Source organism: Pocillopora damicornis, chromosome 10 (assembly GCF_964200805.1).
Source record: "Pocillopora damicornis chromosome 10, jaPocDami1.2, whole genome shotgun sequence".
Classification (NCBI taxonomy): Eukaryota; Metazoa; Cnidaria; class Anthozoa; order Scleractinia; family Pocilloporidae; genus Pocillopora; species Pocillopora damicornis.
In genome coordinates, this window is record NC_142679.1 from 1742522 (window position 1) to 1762976 (window position 20455).

At 39.1% G+C, this 20455-nt stretch overlaps 2 long non-coding RNA genes and 1 pseudogene across 2 annotated transcripts; 2 read left to right on the forward strand and 1 right to left on the reverse strand.

The window, feature by feature from the left end:
• The first annotated feature begins 7009 nt into the window (after nucleotides 1-7009).
• On the forward strand, nucleotides 7010-7636 carry LOC149038394 (uncharacterized). The gene is made up of 2 exons (XR_016180481.1): nucleotides 7010-7513; nucleotides 7587-7636. It is a non-coding gene; the product is annotated as an uncharacterized LOC149038394 (long non-coding RNA).
• LOC149038395 (uncharacterized) lies at nucleotides 7502-12393 on the reverse strand. Its single transcript, XR_016180482.1, has 2 exons — nucleotides 12270-12393; nucleotides 7502-8609 (listed from the first exon to the last, which is right to left on the reverse strand). It is a non-coding gene; the product is annotated as an uncharacterized LOC149038395 (long non-coding RNA).
• Nucleotides 12394-18375: 5982 nt separating this feature from the next.
• On the forward strand, nucleotides 18376-20400 carry LOC149038396 (uncharacterized; annotated as a pseudogene).
• Nucleotides 20401-20455: the final 55 nt, after the last annotated feature.

Below are 20455 nucleotides of genomic sequence, written 5' to 3' on the forward strand. Positions count from 1 at the left end.
CAATGACCTATGGGTACTATTGCGCAATTTTTCCATTTTGTGGCGGAGGAAAAAAACAAAAACAAAAAAAAAAGAACTAGACCCTGTGAGCAGGGTAACTGGGATACCTGGATGGTACTGGATCCTTGGAATCAAGTGTAGTGATACTACGGGTGTCGGACTAGTATACTAAAATAGTGCGCTCAAGTCTGGCCAAGGGCATACACCTATTTCAAAACATGGGCATGCTATGCGTGCAAGAGTTCCTTTTTTGTAGGGTGGGTGGATTACTTGAAACATTGTGAGTGATGTCTACATTCTTACAAAAGGAGAGAAGAATATTAATGTGGGAAAGAACGAAAATGTCGAATTACCTCACTCACAGGTATTTTGTGGGAGATTATGTGTGTTTTGCGAATAAATGTAACCAAAAATAAACTGTATTGGTGCCACGGATACCTGTTAGTAAAAAATGCAGACAGCAGACTGCAGACCGGATACAAATTAAATATAGACTGCAGACTGCAAAGTGGGTACAAAATGCAGACTAAGAATCTGAAGAGTTTTTACGTCTGGTATATAATAACATGTCATCTTACAGCTTACCGAGCGTCACGCAATCGCTTTTCTGCAATCCGCCTTCACGATTATTTGCACTATTGTGGAATATTCCTTGCCCATTTCCTGATGAAAATCGATCGCAATATTATTTCAAGCCTTCAATATAGTCTTCTTACTCTGCGCGCGAGTTGGTTGGTGTGATGTCTGTACAGATTTTATCAACGTAATAAAAGTAGATGATGTGAACAACAGTGATGGTAAAGCAAGCTTAAAACGGCAGAAATCTCCAGAAATTACAACGGATACACAGGGTATGAGTAAGTTTTATTGATTTTACGAGAAAAATGTTCATATTTCGAAATATGTATCGTTGTAAATCGACCATACTTCGTTCCCTGTACTATTCCTTATAACGTGCAGTTCCTCTCGTAACTTAACACCAAGTCACACAACGCGTGACGCGTTCATGAATTAATCGTTGGCTTTTTCTCGAGACGTGAGCTTGGGCCGCTTGTGACAAGACAATTGCGTAAACAATATTTAACATAACAACATTATACACACAAAAAACACAGGGTTTTGGATCACGTATTTATTAAAAAAGAATATCCATACAACTACAATGAAAACAAACGTAAGATTCACCTTTCTGATCGTGAAATTAATACCATTCGTACTGTTATCGTAGCTACGTTCCTTGCCATCAAATGAATCCAACATGTCGTCTTTCTTCACAAGCAGTTTGCATCCCATATAGTTATGTTCTTCAGTCTCGCGGTAGTAGCGTTGTTCAATAGATTGCATAGAGATTATGCAGTTTGGTTTCAGATTTCAGATTTCAGATTTTGCTTTTTACAACAAGTGAACGTTTTTCAACTAAGACATTGGCATACTTAGCATACAAGGCATTCAAGGCCATCATGGCTTTCAAGCGTTCGCGACTCAATCCGTTCCAAAATTACCGCTCAATAACATCTTTCAGTGTGGATTAGCCGCGATTAATACGACTTGTATATGCGTCTGTAAGTATTTTGCGCGTTTGCGCTATAATGCTCCATGAGATCGCAATCCAAATACGTTGAAATGCAAAACAACTGACTAAAGAGTTTCATGAGCAAAATCTCGTGTTCGTCATGTGACCCGGCCCTGTCTGTGCATGACAACGTCAATCATCATCAAGATAACACGCGTGATCAGCATGTGAACACCTCATTCGATCACAGTTAGTTGTCATGGTGTCGAGGGATAACACGCGTGATCAGTATGTGAACACCTCATTGGATCACAGTTAGTTGTCATGGTGTTGAGGGCCCAATGACCTCTGGGTACTATTGCGCAATTTTTCCATTTTGTGGCGGAGGAAAAAAAAAAAAAACGACAAAAAAACAAAGGCATTTTATGACTGGGCTACCACAGGTATCCCAGTAACTAGACCCTGTGAGCAGGGTAACTGGGATACCTGGATGGTACTGAATCCTTGGAATTAAGTGTAGTGATACTACGGGTGTCGGACTAGCATACTGAAATAGTGCGCTCAAGTCTGGCCAAGGGCATACACCTATTTCAAAACATAGACATGCTATGCATGCAAGAGTTACTTTTTTGTAGGGTGGGTGGATTACTTGAAACATTGTGAGTGATGTCCACATTCTTACAAAAGGAGAGAAGAATATTAATTTGGGAAAGAACGAAAATGTCGAATTACCTCACTCACAGGTATTTTGTGGTAGATAATGTGTGTTTTGCGAATAAATGTAACCAAAAATAAACTGTATTGGAGCCACGGATACCTGTTAGTACAAAATGCAGAAAGCAGACTGCAGACCGGATACAAAATATAGACTGCAGACTAGGTACAAAATGCAGACTAAGAATCTGAAGAGTTTTTACGTCAGGTATATAATAACATGTCATCTTACAGCTTACCGAGCGTCACGCAATCGCATTTCTGCGATCCGCCTTCACGATTATTTGCACTATTGTGGTATATTCCTGCCCATTTCTTGATGAAAATCGATCGCAATATTATTTCAAGCCCTCAATATAGTCTTCTTACTTTGCACGCGAGTTGGTTGGTGTGACGTCTGTACAGATTTTACCAACGTAATAAAAGTAGATGACGTGAATATCAGTGATGGTAAAGCAAGCTTAAAACAGCAGAAATCACCAGAAAATACAACGGATACACAGGGTATGAGTAAGTTTTATTGATTTTACGAGAAAAATGTTCATATTTCGAAATATGTATCGTTGTAAATCGACCATACTTCGTTCCCTATACTATTCCTTATAACGTGCAGTTCCTCTCGTAACTTAACACCGAGTCACACAGCGCGTGACGCGTTCATGAATTAATCGTTGGCTTTTTCTCGAGACGTGAGCTTGGGCCGCCTGTGACAAGACAATTGCGTAAACAATATTTAACATAATGACATTATACACAAAAAACACAGGGTTTTGGATCACGTATTTATTAAAGAAGAATATCCATGCAACTACAATGAAAACAAACATAAGATTCACCTTTCTGATCGTGAAATTAATACCATTCGTACTGTTATCGTAGCTACGTTCCTTGCCATCAAGTGAATTCAATATGTCGTCTTTCTTCACAAGCAGTTTGCACCATTATAGTTATGTTCTTCAGTCTCACGGTAGTAGCGTTGTTCAATAGATTGCATAGAGTATATGCAGTTTGGTTTCAGATTTCAGATTTTGCTTTTTACAACAAGTGAACATTTTTCAACTAAGACATTGGCATACTTAGCATACAAGGCATTCAAGGCCATCATGGCTTTCAAGCGTTCGCGACTCAATCCGTTCCAAAATTACCGCTCAATAACATCTTTCAGTGTGGATTAGCCGCGATTAATACGACTTGTATATGCGTCTGTAAGTATTTTGCGCGTTTGCGCTATAATGCTTCAGGAGATCGCAATCCAAATACGTTGAAATGCAAAACAACTGACTAAAGAGTTTCATGAGCAAAATCTCGTGTTCGTCATGTGACCCGGCCCTGTCTGTGCATGACAACGTCAATCATCATCAAGATAACACGCGTGATCAGCATGTGAACACCTCATTCGATCACAGTTAGTTGTCATGGTGTCGAGGGATAACACGCGTGATCAGTATGTGAACACCTCATTGGATCACAGTTAGTTGTCATGGTGTTGAGGGCCCAATGACCTCTGGGTACTATTGCGCAATTTTTCCATTTTGTGGCGGAGGAAAAAAAAAAAAAAAACGACAAAAAAACAAAGGCATTTTATGACTGGGCTACCACAGGTATCCCAGTAACTAGACCCTGTGAGCAGGGTAACTGGGATACCTGGATGGTACTGGATCCTTGGAATCAAGTGTAGTGATACTACGGGTATCGGACTAGTATACTGAAATAGTGCGCTCGAGTCTGGCCAAGGGCATACACCTATTTCAAAACATAGGCATGGTATGCATGCAAGAGTTACTTTTTTGTAGGGTGGCTGGATTACTTGAAACATTGTGAGTGATGTCTACATTCTTACAAAAGGAAAGAAGATTATTAATGTGGGAAAGAACGAAAATGTCGAATTACCTCACTCACAGGTATTTTGTGGTAGATAATGTGTGTTTTGCGAATAAATGTAACCAAAAATAAACTGTATTTGTGCCACAGATACCTGTTAGTACAAAATGCAGACCGGATACAAAATATAGACTGCAGACTGCATACAAAATGCAGACTAAGACTCTGAAGAGTTTTTACGTCTAATATATAATAACATGTCATCTTGCAGCTTACCGAGCGTCACGCAATCGCTTTTCTGCGTTTGAAAACAAACGTAAGATTCACCTTTCTGATCGTGAAATTAATACCATTCGTACTGTTATCGTAGCTACGTTCCTTGTCATCAAGTGAATCCAACATGTCGTCTTTCTTCACAAGCAGTTTGCATCCCTTATAGCTATGTTCTTCAGTCTCACGGTAGTAGCGTTGTTCAATAGATTGCATAGAGTATATGCAGTTTGGTTTCAGATTTCAGATTTTGCTTTTTACAACAAGTGAACGTTTTTCAACTAAGACATTGGCATACTTAGCATACAAGGCTTTCATGGCTTTCAAGCGTTCGCGACTCAATCCGTTCCAAAATTACCGCTCAATAACATCTTTCAGTGTGGATTAGCCGCGATTAATACGACTTGTATATGCGTCTGTAAGTATTTTGCGCGTTTGCGCTATAATGCTCCAGGAGATCGCAATCCAAATACGTTGAAATACAAAACAATTGACCTAAGAGTTTTATAAGCAAAATCTCGTGTTTGTCATGTGACCCGGCCCTGTCTGTGCATGACAACGTCAATCATCATCAAGATAACACGCGTGATCAGCATGTGAACACCTCATTGGATCACAGTTAGTTGTCATGGAGTTGAGGGATAACACGCGTGATCAGTATGTGAACACCTCATTGGATCACAGTTAGTTGTCATGGTATTGAGGGCCCAATGACCTCTGGGTACTATTGCGCAATTTTTCCATTTTGTGGCGGAGGAAAAAAAAAAAAAAAAGACAAAAAAACAAAGGCATTTTATGACTGGGCTACCACAGGTATCCCAGTAAAAAACTAGACCCTGTGAGCAGGGTAACTGGGATACCTGGATGGTACTGGATCCTTGGAATCAAGTGTAGTGATACTACGGGTGTCGGACTAGTATACTGAAATAGTGCGCTCAAGTCTGGCCAAGGGCATAGACGTATTTCAAAACATAGGCATGGTATGCATGTAAGAGTTACTTTTTTGTAGGGTGGGTGGATTACTTGAAACATTGTGAGTGATGTCTACATTCTTACAAGAGGAGAGAAGAATATTAATGTGGGAAAGAACGAAAATGTCAAATTACCTCACTCACAGGTATTTTGTGGTAGATTACGTGTGTTTTGCGAATAAATGTAACCAAAAATAAACTGTATTGGTGTCACAGATACCTGTTAGTACAAAATGCAGACAGCAGACTGCAGACCGGATACAAAATATAGACTGCAGACTGCAGAGTGGGTACAAAATGCAGACTAAGAATCTGAAGAGTTTTTACGTCAGGTATATAATAACATGTCATCTTACAGCTTATCGAGCGTCACGCAATCGCTTTTCTGCGATCCGCCTTCACGATTATTTGCAGTATTGAGGAATATTCCTGGCCCATTTCTTGATGAAAATCGATCGCAATATTATTTCAAGCCTTCAATATAGTCTTCTTACTTTGCACGCGAGTTGGTTGGTGTGATGTCTGTACAGATTTTATCAACGTAATAAAAGTAGATGACGTGAACAACAGTGATGGTAAAGCAAGCTTAAAACGGCAGAAATCGCCAGAAAATACAACGGATACACAGGGTATGAGTAATTTTTATTGACTTTACGAGAAAAATGTTCATATTTCGAAATATGTATTGTTGTAAATCGACCATACTTCGTTCCCTGTACTATTCCTTATAACGTGCAGTTCCTCTCGTAACTTAACACCGAGTCACACAACGCGTGACGCGTTCATAAATTAATCGTTGGCTTTTTCTCGAGACGTGAGCTTGGGCCGCTTGTGACAAGACAATTGCGTAAACAATATTTAACATAATAACATTATACACAAAAAAACACAGGGTTTTGGATCACGTATTTATTAAAAAAGAATATCCATACAACTACGATGAAAACAAACGTAAGATTCACCTTTCTGATCGTGAAATTAATACCATTCGTACTGTTATCGTAGCTACGTTCCTTGCCATCAAGTGAATCCAACATGTCGTCTTTCTTCACAAGCAGTTTGCATCCCTTATAGCTATGTTCTTCAGTCTCACGGTAGTAGCGTTGTTCAATAGATTGCATAGAGTATATGCAGTTTGGTTTCAGATTTCAGATTTTGCTTTTTACAACAAGTGAACGTTTTTCAACTAAGAAATTGGCATACTAAGCATACAAGGCATTCAAGGCTTTCATGGCTTTCAAGCGTTCGCGACTCAATCCGTTCCAAAATTACCGCTCAATAACATCTTTCAGTGTGGATTAGCCGCGATTAATACGACTTGTATATGCGTCTGTAAGTATTTTGCGCGTTTGCGCTATAATGCTCCAGGAGATCGCAATCCAAATACGTTGAAATGCAAAACAACTGACCTAAGAGTTTTATAAGCAAAATCTCGTGTTTGTCATGTGACCCGGCCCTGTCTGTGCATGACAACGTCAATCATCATCAAGATAACACGCGTGATCAGCATGTGAACACCTCATTGGATCACAGTTAGTTGTCATGGAGTTGAGGGATAACACGCGTGATCAGTATGTGAACACCTCATTGGATCACAGTTAGTTGTCATGGTATTGAGGGCCCAATGACCTCTGGGTTCTATTGCGCAATTTTTCCATTTTGTGGCGGAGGAAAAAAAAAAAAAACTAGACCCTGTGAGCAGGGTAACTGGGATACCTGGATGGTACTGGATCCTTGGAATCAAGTGTAGTGATACTGCGGGTGTCGGTTAGTATACTGAAATAGTGAGCTCAAGTCTGGCTAAGGGCATACACCTATTTCAAAACATAGGCATGCTATGCATGCAAGAGTTATTTTTTGTAGGGTAGGTGGATTACTTGTGGTCTACATTCTTACAAAAGGAAAGAAGAGTATTAACGTGGAAAAGAACGAAAATGTCGAATTACCTCACACACAGGTTGTAAGTGCCCCTAAGGCACGGGTTTATCCCTTGTTTTGATTTAGTAATCGTTTAATTAATAATCTGTAAAAGTCACACTAGGTGCCTCGTCACGCGTTCCGTAAGTGGTATCGCATTTCCAAACAGAACGGATCTATTGTGCAATTCAATAATTTGATCGATTTCGCAAGCACTCGTGGTTTAATAGAAAGAAATTGTCTGTCGTTTTTATCGAAGGAAGGAAAGGTCCTTTTTGTGTCAACTCTCGCCAGATCCGGCAACAATGTAAGTTTAATTTACCTCGAGTGTTTCTATAGCTAATTTCTTGTCCCTAATTTTGTGAATCAATTATTTTTAGCTTCACGGTCAAATACGACATTTAATAAAGGAGGCGTTCCATGAAAGAAATTGGGGCGATATTTGTTGTGTCGATCAGTGAGATTCGTACGGTCCAGCTAGCGGCGATCAAGCGTCGCTATACAGGTATTTTGTGGTAGATTATGTGTGTTGTGCGAATAAATGTAACCAAAAATAAACTGTATTGGTGCCACAGATACCTGTTAGTGCAAAATGCAGACAGCAGAACGGATACAAAATATAGACTGGAGACTGCAGAGTGGGTACAAAATGCAGACTGAGAATCTGAAGAGTTTTTACGTCTGGTAAATAATAACATGTCATCTTACAGCTTACCGAGCGTCACGCAATCGCTTTTCCTCGATCAGCCTTCACGATTATTTGCACTATTGTGGAAAATTCCTGGCCCATTTCTTGATGAAAATCGATCGTAATATAATTTCAAGCCTTCAATATACTCTTCTTATTTTGTGCGCGAGTTGGTTTGTGTGATTTTACCAACGCAATAAAAGTAGATGATGTGAATAACAGTGATGGTAAAGCAAGCTTAAAACGGCAGAAATCACCAGAAACTACAACGGATACACAGTTCGCGACTCAATCCGGTCCAAAATTACTGCTCAATAACATCTTTTAGTGTGGACTGGCCGCGAACAATACGACTTGTGTATGCGTCTGTAAGTATTTCGAGCGTTTGCGCTATAACGCTTCAGGTGATCGTAATCCAAACACGTTGAAATACAAAACGACCGACAAAAGAAAATCTCGTGCTCGTCATGTGACCCGGACCTGTCCGTGCATGACAACGTCAATCATCATCAAGATAACACGTGATCAGCATGTGAACATCTTCACCCTCATTGGATCACAGTTAGTTGTCATGGTGTTGAGGGCCCAATGACCTCTGGGTACTATTGCGCAATTTTTCCATTTTGTGGCGGAGGAAAAAAAAAAAAAAAAAAAAAAAAAGACGACAAAAAAACAAAGGCATTTTATGACTGGGCTACCACAGGTATCCCAGTAACTAGACCCTGTGAGCAGGGTAACTGGGATACCTGGATGGTACTGGATCCTTGGAATCAACTGTAGTGATACTACGGGTGTCGGACTAGTATACTGAAATAGTGCGCTCAAGTCTGGCCAAGGGCATAGACGTATTTCAAAACAAAGGCATGGTATGCATGCAAGAGTTACTTTTTTGTAGGGTGGGTGGATTACTTGAAACATTGTGAGTGATGTCTACATTCTTACAAAAGGAGAGAAGAATATTAATGTGGGAAAGAACGAAAATGTCAAATTACCTCACTCACAGGTATTTTGTGGTAGATTACGTGTGTTCTGCGAATAAATGTAACCAAAAATAAACTGTATTGGTGTCACAGATACCTGTTAGTACAAAATGCAGACAGCAGACTGCAGACCGGATACAAAATATAGACTGCAGACTGCAGAGTGGGTACAAAATGCAGACTAAGAATCTGAAGAGTTTTTACGTCAGGTATATAATAACATGTCATCTTACAGCTTATCGAGCGTCACGCAATCGCTTTTCTGCGATCCGCCTTCACGATTATTTGCAGTATTGAGGAATATTCCTGGCCCATTTCTTGATGAAAATCGATCGCAATATTATTTCAAGCCTTCAATATAGTCTTCTTACTTTGCGCGCGAGTTGGTTGGTGTGATGTCTGTACAGATTTTATCAACGTAATAAAAGTAGATGATGTGAACAACAGTGATAGTAAATCAAGCTTAAAATGGCAGAAATCGCCAGAAAATACAACGGATACACAGGGTATGAGTAAGTTTTATTGATTTTACGAGAAAAATGTTCATATTTCGAAATATGTATCGTTGTAAATCGACCATACTTTGTTCCCTGTACCATTCCTTATAACGTGCAGTTCCTCTCGTAACTTAACACCAAGTCACACAACGCGTGACGCGTTCATAAATTGATCGTTGGCTTTTTCTCGAGACGTGAGCTTGGGCCGCTTGTGACAAGACAATTGCGTAAACAATATTTAACATAACAACATTATACACAAAAAAACACAGGGTTTTGGATCACGTATTTATTAAAAAAGAATCTCCATACAACTACGATGAAAACAAACGTAAGATTCACCTTTCTGATCGTGAAATTAATACCATTCGTACTGTTATCGTAGCTACGTTCCTTGCCATCAAGTGAATCCAACATGTCGTCTTTCTTCACAAGCAGTTTGCATCCCTTATAGCTATGTTCTTCAGTCTCACGGTAGTAGCGTTGTTCAATAGATTGCATAGAGTATATGCAGTTTGGTTTCAGATTTCAGATTTTGCTTTTTACAACAAGTGAACATTTTTCAACTAAGACATTGGCATACTTAGCATACAAGGCATTCAAGGCTTTCATGGCTTTCAAGAGTTGGCGACTCAATCCGTTCCAAAATTACCGCTCAATAACATCTTTCAGTGTGGATTAGCCGCGATTAATACGACTTGTATATGCGTCTGTAAGTATTTTGCGCGTTTGCGCTATAATGCTCCAGGAGATCGCAATCCAAATACGTTGAAATACAAAACAACTGACCTAAGAGTTTTATAAGCAAAATCTCGTGTTTGTCATGTGACCCGGCCCTGTCTGTGCATGACAACGTCAATCATCATCAAGATAACACGCGTGATCAGCATGTGAACACCTCATTGGATCACAGTTAGTTGTCATGGAGTTGAGGGATAACACGCGTGATCAGTATGTGAACACCTCATTGGATCACAGTTAGTTGTCATGGTATTGAGGGCCCAATGACCTCTGGGTACTATTGCGCAATTTTTCCATTTTGTGGCGGAGGAAAAAAAAAAAAAAACTAGACCCTGTGAGCAGGGTAACTGGGATACCTGGATGGTACTGGATCCTTGGAATCAAGTGTAGTGATACTACGGGTGTCGGACTAGTATACTGAAATAGTGCACTCAAGCTTAAGTCTGGCCAAGGGCATACACCTATTTCAAAACATAGGCATGCTATGCGTGCAAGAGTTCCTTTTTTGTAGGGTGGGTGGATTACTTGAAACATTGTGGGTGATGTCTACATTCTTACAAAAGGAGAGAAGAATATTATTGTGGGAAAGAACGAAAATGTCGAATTACCTATCTCACAGGTATTTTGTGGTAGATTATGTGTGTTTTGCGAATAAATGTAACCAAAATTTAACTGTATTGGCGCCACGGATACCTGTTAGTAAAAAATGCAGACAGCAGACTGCAGACCGGATACAAAATATAGACTGCAGACTGCAGAGTGGGTACAAAATGCAGACTAAGAATCTGAAGAGTTTTTACGTCTGGTATATAATAACATGTCATCTTACAGCTTATCGAGCGTCACGCAATCGCTTTTCTGCAATCCGCCTTCACGATTATTTGCACTATTGTGGAATATTCCTGGCCCATTTCATGATGAAAATCGATCGCAATATTATTTCAAGCCTTCAATATAGTCTTCTTACTTTGCGCGCGAGTTGGTTGGTGTGATGTCTGTACAGATTTTATCAACGTAATAAAAGTAGATGATGTGAACAACAGCGATGGTAAAGCAAGCTTAAAACGGTAGAAATCGCCAGAAAATACAACGGATACACAGGGTATGAGTAAGTTTTATTGATTTTACGAGAAAAATGTTCATATTTCGAAATATGTATCGTTGTAAATCGACCATACTTCGTTCCCTGTACTATTCCTTATAACGTGCAGTTCCTCTCGTAACTTAACACCGAGTCACACAACGCGTGTTGAATTAATCGTTGGCTTTTTCTCGAGACGTGAGCTTGGGCCGCTTGTGACAAGACAATTGCGTAAACAATATTTAACATAACAACATTATACACAAAAAAACACAGGGTTTTGGATCACGTATTTATTAAAAAAGAATATCCATACAACTACAATGAAAACAAACATAAGATTCACCTTTCTGATCGTGAAATTAATATCATTCGTACTGTTATCGTAGCTACGTTCCTTGCCATCAAGTGAATCCAACATGTCGTCTTTCTTCACAAGCAGTTTGCATCCATTATAGTTATGTTCTTCAGTCTCACGGTAGTAGCGTTGTTCAATAGATTGCATAGAGTATATGCAGTTTGGTTTCAGATTTCAGATTTTGCTTTTTACAACAAGTGAACGTTTTTCAACTAAGACATTGGCATACTTAGCATACAAGACATTCAAGGCATTCAAGGCTTTCATGGCTTTCAAGCGTTCGCGACTCAATCCGTTCCAAAATTACCGCTCAATAACATCTTTCAGTGTGGATTAGCCGCGATTAATACGACTTGTATATGCGTCTGTAAGTATTTTGCGCGTTTGCGCTACAATGCTCCAGGAGATCGCAATTTAAATACGTTGAAATGCAATACAACTGACCAAAGAGTTTCATGAGCAAAATCTCGTGTTCGTCATGTGACCCGGCCCTGTCTGTGCATGACAACGTCAATCATCATCAGGATAACACGCGTGATCAGCATGTGAACACCTCATTGGATCACAGTTAGTTGTCATGGTGTCGAGGGATAACACGCGTGATCAGTATGTGAACACCTCATTGGATCACAGTTAGTTGTCATGGTGTTGAGGGCCCAATGACCTCTGGGTACTATTGCGCAATTTTTCCATTTTGTGGCGGAGGAAAAAAACAAACAAAAAAAAAAAGACGACAAAAAAACAAAGGCATTTTATGACTGGGCTACCACAGGTATCCCAGTAAAAAGACAAAAAAACAAAGGCATTTTATGACTGGGCTACCACAGGTATCCCAGTAAAAAACAAAGGCATTTTATGACTGGGCTACCACAGGTATCCCAGTAAAAAATAAAGACGACAAAAAAACAAAGGCATTTTATGACTGGGCTACCACAGGTATCCCAGTAACAAGTTAACACGAAAATCAAATAACACCTAAACAAACAATTTTAGCTACCGATTTTCAGTGAATTTTTAAAGAACAATTTTTTTTTAAGTTTCAAGACAATTTGAAGATTCAAAATACATACAACGTACTAAAATGCGAAAGTTACATACCAAAAAATTGATAAATAGGCCTGAAATGAAATTCTATCTTGTTATTGATTATACGTTGCCTAGCACGTGACTTTAATCTACCCAGGTGGAGATCCAAAATGACGGTGGCAGGCTTGGCTTAGTTATATCACTCAAAACTCGTTTTCCGTTTATCTTATTTGATAAAGAGGGAATCGTTAATGTTTTCATTAAGACAGTATTGCCTTGATTTTCTAATATTTCTAACGAAAGACAGTAAATTTCACTTTTCACCCACATTTACTTCCAACCTTTTCTTTTAAACCAGAAAAAAAAATGATAGACGTTTAAAACACATGGCATCATCCACCTTGTCAAATGTAATAGCATGATCATTTCAATTGTAATACCTTCTTATCCCAACGTTACTTTGTTTCTTTGCTACATTAGCGAACACTGAACTACTGCTCGTACTCTATATAGATATGACAATCAACCACAAAATTCCCTAAACCAGATAACATTAAACATAATCTAAAAAATCAAGTGTCAATTCACGAGTTTGCTCACAGAGCACTTTGATTATCTTTATGTTCCTTGGTTGAGTGTGTACTGGTAGAGAGACTCGCAAATGAGGAGCAAGATGAAGAAATCAGGGAGGAAGGAATACACAACGAAGGACTGGTAATGAGGTTTCCACTTTTTTTTCCAATTGTGAAATTATCTTATTTTGACCTAGAGAGACTAAACAGCCTCCCTCCTTAAAAAGATATTGCAGGCACAGTGCGTGGGATATTTAGATTGAGATTAATATCAGTATCTGAGAAACTGCGCACTTACCCCTATCTACCCCTCCTATAGATGGAGGTTGTTACACAATTCTCTAGACTTGTTGCGTGATGAATCAGGTTATGACTGCCAAAACGAGTTTTTGTTCCTGTGATAGTATAATTAGTTTTTTTTTTCGAAGTTAAACATCTATTCGTACTTAAACATTAAATAATTTCCCAGGAAGTACCTACAACGGAGGTAATTGTTGTACATAGAATCCTTTTCCTGTGTATATGCTAAGTAAGTTGTAAAACGCGCGCGTTTTAATTACTTCTAACTTATGATCTATCGGAAGACAGACGCATGGGTGACGTCACCGTCAAACAACTTTGCTTCTCTATTGTTTAGAACAAACACATACCATGTTGCTGTGGGTATCTTCAATAACAGGTCACAGATTACGTCAAAATGTGGCGCGGCTGAGCCATCAAAACAGTTTTGCTTCTTTATCATATAAAGCAAACATGTTCCATGTTATCGTGGGTTTGGTCAGTAATAGATCACATATGGCGTCAAAATGTGGTACGAACAAAAAGTAGCACAATACTAAGGGTAGCCGAGCGTGTCAGTGATGTTCTCACCAAATTTTGAATCTCCTGTGGCAACATTGAATCTATTTATTGGATAGAAACCAGACTGAGCACTGAGAATTCAGTAAAGCAACAACGTAAAAATACTGTACAACAAACTTCTAACACAAGTGTCTGCGCGACCATTGTACTAAGAAACAAATTTAAACCAGTATATAAATTACAGAGTTAACTGTGTGTTGGGTGGCTTGTAAAAGTATCCACATGCTCTGTATTTTTATGAGTTTTTCTAAAGAATTTCTAACTACATGATTCAAAGAATTCGAAGGGAAGTTTCAAGCTATAAATGCGTAGCAGTCTTATCTTATATGTCTCTAAGATACCAAATCAAACCCTTGCACTATTTTTCAAATAATGTGCATGCGTATATTATTGAACCCAAAGAGGTGCGAAGCAGACTCATACGAGCGCGATACTGGTGTTGCGTGTGGTTTGCGTAATGCTCAAATAAAAGATTGTCATTGACTGTTTCATTACGATAATGTTCCCAGCTTATAAGAGCTTCGATGAATTTAATTTGCAGGCTGAATTGCCTCAAAGCCGGCCAAATTGCCAATGGAACGAGATTTCCTATAGCAACCAAAATGTGTCTTTTCCATTTTTCCTATTTTTTTCCATTTTTTCCTTTTTCCTTTTTCCAAACGGCCATAACTGCGATGTTCTGATGAGTATCGATGGCCAATGATGCGCCCGTGAAAAACCATTCAGTAACCAGTGCAACTGAGGTATGGACTGCAAATTTCTGCAGCAGCTTTAAAAGTGGAACATTTTGTAGGTAAATAAATTGATACAAGTACAAATCACTGTTAACAGAAACAATAGCAGTTGATTCATAAAGCATGCTTAAAATAGCGACATCAGCCATTAGTCGCTCACGCCGAGGAGTGCGGAAACTTCCCCAAGGAGCTGATTTTCTTTTTAAAATGAAATGACAAACGTGATCAGTGATAACCATGGTGCTCCTCTCTATGACTTCTGCAGCGCCGTGGACTATTCCAGGGATAGCGATGGATTTAAGGCTGACGAGCTCTGCTTGCAACACTCGAAACCGCTGAACGACACCGATGAGAGGCGACAAGATTGCTGTAAGTAGCTTTCCTTTCCCATCTTGCTTGCTGTACATCGGGTAAATATAAGACGCTACGAAGATGCCGATTGCGAAAAGGGAAACAGCTCGGCGTTAGCATTTTGAAAAATAAATTCAGCCTTTTTGATAGCGAGCGAAACGCAATTGTTTAGAGATAAATTTGCCAACATACACTGGATAGAAAAAAACGTTCAATGGAATCTTTTTTAACAAAAAAGTTTAGAAGAGATGTTCTAAGGAGTTTTGTTTAGCTTCCTGCTTAACTAGGTACTTGATTTTCGCGGCTACCATACCAACGACTGGTGCCAACATACGCTGGATAGAAAAAAACGTTCAATGGAATCTTTTTTAACAAAAAAGTTTAGAAAGAGATGTTCTAAGGAGTTGAAGAGCCACGCGATAAAGTGCATCCAAAGAAAACAGGAGGAAAGCTACTAAGAAGAGTTTCCCCTTCAACCCCATTACCTGGTATGGTCGAAAAAGTAAAAGCACACCTCCAAAGAACCACAAGTACAGGAAAACGCAACTTATGATGTCAGACAATTTTCTGATCCATTGCACTTTCTCAGGAATTGTCTCTGTGTCATGCAAGTGGCAGTTGTATATGGCTTGATAATAGACGTAGGTTATCATTATATAGAGGACACCGATAATAGCAGCAGTCAACAATGAAATCAAAGCACTGGTGCACAGTGCTTTCCACACTGTGGGAAGAGTGGATGGTCTGAGCCGCTTCCTAGCCATTGCTCGATCTTCATCTTGTTGGCCGCCTAACGTCTCTTCATTTTCCTCTGGTGTGCACGCGTCTATACATCTCACATTAAGACTTGATGAAGGGAGATAGGAAAAAGCTGTATCCCTTCGATCGCTGTATTCTTGAAATATAAACTCATCTACAATACCATTCTCGACCAATGCTTTCCGATGGATCGCAGCCAAATGATTCCGCTGTAAATTCAGGTTCTTCAGGATTGTAATGCTCTGTTACGTCTCGTGTGAAACTGAACACGATGTGACCAAAAACTTTTATCAATGTTCTGCTACTCATTTTGGAATGATTTACTTTTATAACGAAAGTTGAGATACAGCAGGAAGATTTCAATTTTCGACTTTCGATATCAATTTCAACATTGATGTTTTCTGTTAATTTTCCAATTTTAAATGATCTTTCTAATGTGCATTGTGTCATTCCCTAAAAATTGGACATAGATGCGCATGAATATGGAAACTTTCGATGGTGCTTTGGACTTTCGATATTTTCTTAACTTTTTTCTCGGGAGTTAATATTTGGTATCGTGGGCGACATATCCTTGATCACTGACTTAATATCAAAGAACATAAATTATGCCAAAGAGCGATTGATATACGAATTAAAGTGAAAAGGCTTACGCAGTTTATCCCAATGCGTAGTTTTTTTGCAGACAACTGGTAAATGTTTTTACATTACAGAAAAAAATCACTAAACCTCATTTGACTCATTACTCTCAGCTATTTTTGGAAGAAAACGAAATATCTGGATTTTAACGGATGCTTTCACACAGATGTAGCTGGAGGGTATTCTTCAACATTAGCTTCCTGACTAAGAGATCAAGGTTCGTTTGGGAACAATCGTATTCTTAATAATTACCGGTAGATTGCAATTAAATTAAAATCAGACCGTAATCCAGACAATAACCGTAAATTTTCAGGTTTCATTCGAAACTAAAAATTAGTTGATACTGAAAGAGCATTTTTGTATTCTTCGTGAGCTTATTCATCTCACGGTGGGGGCTGAATCAGACCATCCGAGATTCTTTTCAGGTATAATACGTATGTCAGAACAAATAATTATATCGATTAAATTTACTTTCATGCTCACATAGTTCCGTGATCTTGCCGCTTTTGATCTCAAAGCCTTTTTAAATATACCTCATACGGAAGCAAGTTGTACGATGATGACATTAGCCAGTTCGGCACATTCTATTCTATCAGCATTGCCATAACGTCAATCGTGCCAGTTTCAGTCTAAATTCTCCAACCAACAAAGACAACTTATTTCGGGTCTTTGAAACTTCTAGAGGAAATTACATTGTTACATCTTGGTAAGGAAATTATTATTTGATGTAAATATCCAAACAAGGATAATTTTGTAAAAAAAGATTCAAATATAAAGTCAGCTATAATTATTCCTTTAATAGGAAAAGATTATAAATTCAGCTACATACATTATGTTGCGGTTAAGGGAGAGTAATTTCGTTTCATTACGATATTATGATGCCACGCTGAACTCAAATGTATTGGTGAAGCTGGTGCATTAATTTGTGCTCTGATGGTGGTGTCTGTATCAAGAAGGGTTACTCCTTTACGTTTCGGCTACAAACGTGTTTACCGCTGAATACCATTTGATTGAGTTAAAAGGCTGTGGCCCAAAAGGCATCTTGTAAGGTTGAGTATTATTGACGAAGGGAACATGAAAAACTTTCTTAACTTATGCACTCAACCATAGTGCCAATGCCACCGCACTGACAAATGCCACAAGAGTGTGTCTCTTCCATCTTTCTCTCTAAACAGCCATGACAGCCATGTTCTGATAACCGATAAGTCTCGATCGCAAGAGACACGCTTGTGAAAACCACTCAATCACTACTAGAATTGACGTTTGGGACTTTTCATAGAGTTGTTCCGATACGCTAATAAATATTTTATCTCGACACATTACCGAAGAGAGCGACCATCATTGAAAAAAACTTATGGCAGCTTATCTAGATATGATAAATGGACACTGGGAAGCTTCAGTTTAAGTTGGCCGATCGTCGTTATTTTTAATTACTTGATAAATGTGCACTGAACATTACTGAAACAGTGAAATCGAGAAACTTCAGAGGCTGTTTCCTTGAAATGCAATGGAGGTGTTTTCATTCCGCCCCCAAGATTCCAGCAACAACTCTCCTAACTTTCTTCTATTTAACTTATTCAACCTTTCAGTCTGTTTGTCGAATCCAAAAAGGTCCTTCATTGATGTTCTTCAAATGATTGACCAAAAGCTTAATTCGATACGGTGTTTGCGCTAACAACCAACACAAAAGAATTAAGTCTCATCTCGCGAATATTGTCGAGCCGCTTCAATCATCGTGAACAGATGGAAATCGATTTGCATGATTAGATTACTTGACAGGGCTAGATGATTTTTGCTTTATTGGCACTTGCACTTTCAAAACGTCATACTAAAATTACTGGAGCTTATTCATAACATGTTCACTATATGTCTACGAGCTGAAGTATTCATTCTGACTGCCTCTTTATGAGGATTTGTTTAAAATTCAAACGATAGAAATATATATAATTCATAATGTTGATCGTCAAAATCCTTTTTCTTCAACTTTCATTAGACAAGTCAAAACTTCCGCTGCATGCAGATGGCGGGAGTATTGTTTCTTCTTTGTGAGCACCTTCACTTTCAAAACATTATAATAAAAAACTGGAGCTTGTTCGAAACATGTTCATTCGGTATCGAAGATCTCAAGTGTGAACTCGCGGACAATGACTAACAGTTTACTGATTGAAGTTTTTGCTCGTGTTTTATTTAGCTTCACACGCGGCGTAACAGAGCATTACGACCCTGATGAGCCTGAAGTGGAGACCCTTGGATGTAACGATAGCTTAAGCAGTGAGGGTCGAGAGTGGAATTGTCAGCCCGTTGATAAACTTATTTATCAGGAATATTCACCGCCATCGGACGACGATCATGATCTCTTGTCAGTAGGGAACTCTCGAGTTAGATATCGGGTCATTGACGCGAGCTCACCAGATGAAGATGGAGACGATCAGCAAAATGAAGATGACGAAATGGCATGGAAGCGATTCAGACCATCCGTTCTTCACACAGTTTGTCAATCAATGTACATCGGTGCATTGATTTCACTTTTAACACCTGCCATCATTGGCCTTTTTTACATCATGATCTCTTACTTCTCGTACGAAACGATACGTAACTGCCAATTTCAACCGAAGGAGACAATCCCAGTTAAAATACAGTGGATCAGAACATTGTCTGAGGTGATAGGTGATGCCTTTCTTTACATGTGGTTCTTTGCAGGAATGCTTTTTCTTTTTCGACCGTATCAGTTAAAGGGTGTGAAAAGAAAACTTATTCTTGTTGCTTTTTTCCTGTTCTGTGTTGATATAGTGTATCATGTTGTCCTTCTCATTCCAAGCTTTCTGCGACTCAGAAGATTCCTCTCTACGTTATATTTCTAATTAGCATATGTTGGCAAGGTTATCTTCTGACAAATCACTTCCGGAACCTGTCGAGGAGAACGAGTTTATTTATAAAATTGACGACACCCTACTGCTCAACTTTTCTTTTTGGCATCTTTATAGCAAGGTTTATTTATCCAATGTACAACAAACAAACTGAAGATGGAAAACTCCTCATTGCACTCTTCTCACCTCTCTGTGCAGTTATCTTTAAGGTAATCTTACGACTTTGCACTCAACGCTTGAAGAAAATTGTTCATCCGGGATACTCCTACATCCTGTTAGTGCCGTTGTATTTTGTATCAGCGGTCATGTTTCGAGTAATGCAGGCAGAACTTGATAACCTCAAACTCATCGCTGTTCTTGGAATAATTCACGGCGCGGTAGAAGTTTTAGAACGAAGTGGCATGGTCTTCATTGATCATGTTTGTCATGAAATCTTGAAAAGAAAATCAGCTCCTTGGGGAAGTTTTCGCACTCCTCGCCGTGAGAGACTAATGGCTGATATCGTTATCATAAGCATGTTGTCCGAATCAACTGCTATTGTGTGTGTTAACGGATTGTTGTACGTATACTAATTCATTTACTTACAAAACATTTCATTGTTGAAGCTGTTTCAGGAATTTGTCATTCCTACCTCAGTTCCGCTGGTTATTGAATGGTTTTTCACCGGCGTATCCCTGGCCATCGAGACTCGCTTTCAGAATATCGCGGTTATGGCTGTTTGGCGCAAAAGATGGAAAAGACACATTTTGGTTGCTATAACTAATCTGGTTCCGCTAGCTATTTGGACGACAGGAAATCTCTTGGAAGTTGTGCATGGGCGCTTTGATGAGTCTGAAGATCACCCTTGCAAAATGCCCTTTTCATAGAGGGCTTCTAAAAACTAAATGCCGGCTGTCTTTCAGCCTTCCTTGTGTTAACTGACTTGTGGTGGTGCTAGAGATTGTTAATGAGAAATGAGCAGAAAGACTTAGCAAAAAGCAGTTGGACAATAAATAACTTATTAGACGTTTTGGTTTGTAGTATCGCTGAGTATTTTAACTCGTTGTTTGTGTTTTGACTTGCCCTAGGGGCTCGTCAAAATACGGTACAACTTGTAAA